A 2,645-nucleotide genomic window follows, 5' to 3' on the forward strand; every position below is an offset into this window, starting at 1 on the left:
CTGCCTGCCTCTCTGCCTACTTGTGATCTCTGTCTGCCAAATAAATAAATAAAATCTTTTTAAAAATGTCCCTATTCTTATAAGTACTTATAAGAATGTACTATAAATATTGAAAAGTTTTATCATATACTAGAAAGTTATTTTAATTATGTTCATTAGCCATTTGTTTTTGATGCAGTGTTCAATGATTCATTAGTTGCGTATAACACCCAGTGCTCATCACATCACATGCCCTCCTTAATACTCATTACCAAGTACCCCATCCCTCCATGCCCCTCTCCTCTGTAACCCTCAGTGGGTTTTCCAGAGTCGAGAGTCTCTCATGGTTTGTCTCCCTCTCTGATTTCTTCCCGCTCAATTTTCCCTCCCTTCCCCTGTGGTCCTCTGCGCTATTTTTTATATTCAACATATGAGTGAAACCATATGATAATTGTCTTTCTCTGCTTATTTCACTTAGCATAATCCCCTCCAGTTCCATCCATGTCAATGCAAAAGGTAGGTACTCATCCTTTGATGCTGAGTAATATTCCATTGTATATATGAACCACATCTTTATCCATTCATCCCTTGAAGGACATCTCAGCTCCTTCCACAGTTTGGCTATTGTGGACATTGCTGCTATGAACATAGAGGTTCATGTGCCCCTTCTTTTCACTACATCTGTATCTTTGAGGTAAATAACCAGTAGTGCAATTACTGGGTCATGGGGTAGCTCTATTTTTAACATCTTGAGGAAACTCCATACTGTTTTCCAGAGTTCTATTTTTAATATTCTGAGGAACCTCCATCTCTTTCATTTCTAATGTAGTTATTTGAGTCTTCTCTTCTTTTAGTTCTCTTCTTTAGCCTACCTAATGATTTGTCAATGTGTTGATCTTTTTGGAGAAACAACTTCATTAATTTCCTCTACTGTTTACTTAATTGTCCCTACTGTTTTTCTATCCTCTATTTTATTTCTCTATTATGATCTTTATTGTTTCTTTCCTTCTAGTACCTATGGGTTTAGTTCTTCTCTTCTAGTTCTTTCAGGTGTGAGGTTCAGTTGTTGATTTGAAATCTTTTTAATATAGACATTTACTGTCTATTCTTATTATTGCTTCTGCTGCATCTCACAAGTTTTGGTAGTTAGTGCTTTTGTTTTCATTTGTCTCAAGATATTAGATACTAGAAAATTAGATATTAGATATTAGATATTAGAAAATCCTAATTTTGGGTGCCTGGATGGCTCAGTTGAGTGACTGCCTTTGGCTCAGGTCATGATCCTGGAGTCCCAGGATCAAGTCCCACATTGGGCTCCCTGCTCATCTGGGAGTCTGCTTTACCTTCTGATCCTCCCCCCTCTCATGTTCTAATAAATAATAAATAAAATATTTTTTAAAAGATATTTTCTAATTTCCCTTGTGATTTCTTCAACTCATTAGTTAAGAGTGTATTGATTAATTTCCACATATTTGTTGATTTTCCAGTTTTCCTTATGCCATTGAATTCTAGTTTCAATCTTTAAAAAAATTTTAATACTTGTTCTGTGGCTTAACATATGGTCTATCATGAAGAATATTCCATGTGCACTTGAGGAAAATGTTTTCTATTGTTGGATGGTATATATGGCAGGTTCAATGGTTCTATAGTATTGCTCAAGTCCTCTATTTTCTTATTGATCATCAGTCTGGTTGTCCTGTATATTATTGAAAGTAGGGTACTGAAGTCTCTCCCTTCAATTCTGTCAGCATTTGCTTCATATATTTCAGAGCTCTGATGTTTGCCACATTTATGCTTGTAACTGATATATCTTCTTGGTATATTGACCTCATTATCATTATATTATATAATGTCCCTCTTTGTTTCTTGTAACAGTTTTTAATTTAATCAATTTTGTGTATTAGTCAATTTAGTCAATTTTGTGTATTAGCCATTCCTTCTCTATCTTGGTAATTATTCACAATATCTTTCCCAATCATTTCATTTTTAAACTATATGTGTGGGATCTAAAGTGAGTCTCTTGTAGACATCATATAATTGGATTCTGTTTTGTTTTATATCCACTCTGCCAATCTACATCTTTTGGTTGGGGAGTTTAATCCCTTTACATTTAAAGCAATTACTGATAATGATTTATTTTTGCTATTTTGTTGTTTCCTATATCTTATTGTCTCTCATTTTCTCCACTATTGCCTTCCTTGGTGTTAGTTTGTTTTATATAGTGACAAATTTTGATTCTCTTCTCATTCATTATATATGTTTTTCAAGTTTTTATCTAAATTCCAGGGGCACTTGGGTGGCTCAGTGGGTTAAGCCTCTGCCTTCAGCCCAGATCGTGATCTCAGAGTCCTGGGATTGAGCCCCGCATCGGGCTCTCTGCTCAGCAGGAAGCTGGCTTCCCCCTCTCTCTCTGCCTGCCTCTCTGCCTACTTGTGATCTCTTTCTCTGTCAAATAAATAATTAAAATCTTAAAAAAAATAAATTCCAGTTACCATACAGCATAATATTAGTTTCAGGTGTAGAATTTAGTGATTCATCACTTAGGTACAATACCTGGTGCTCATCACAAGTGCCCTCCTATTAACCCATCACCTATTTGCACGGGGGCCATGCTAATCTTCTTTGTATTGTTCCAATTTTAGAATGTGTGCTGCTGAAGCGAGCAC

At 35.7% G+C, this 2,645-nt stretch overlaps 1 pseudogene; it reads right to left on the reverse strand.

Annotated features, from left to right (window-relative positions):
• Positions 1-2,544: 2,544 nt before the first annotated feature.
• LOC125090053 (uncharacterized) lies at positions 2,545-2,645 on the reverse strand (annotated as a pseudogene).

The sequence above is a fragment of the Lutra lutra genome, chromosome 17 (assembly GCF_902655055.1).
Source record: "Lutra lutra chromosome 17, mLutLut1.2, whole genome shotgun sequence".
In the NCBI taxonomy this organism is placed as follows: domain Eukaryota; kingdom Metazoa; phylum Chordata; class Mammalia; order Carnivora; family Mustelidae; genus Lutra; species Lutra lutra.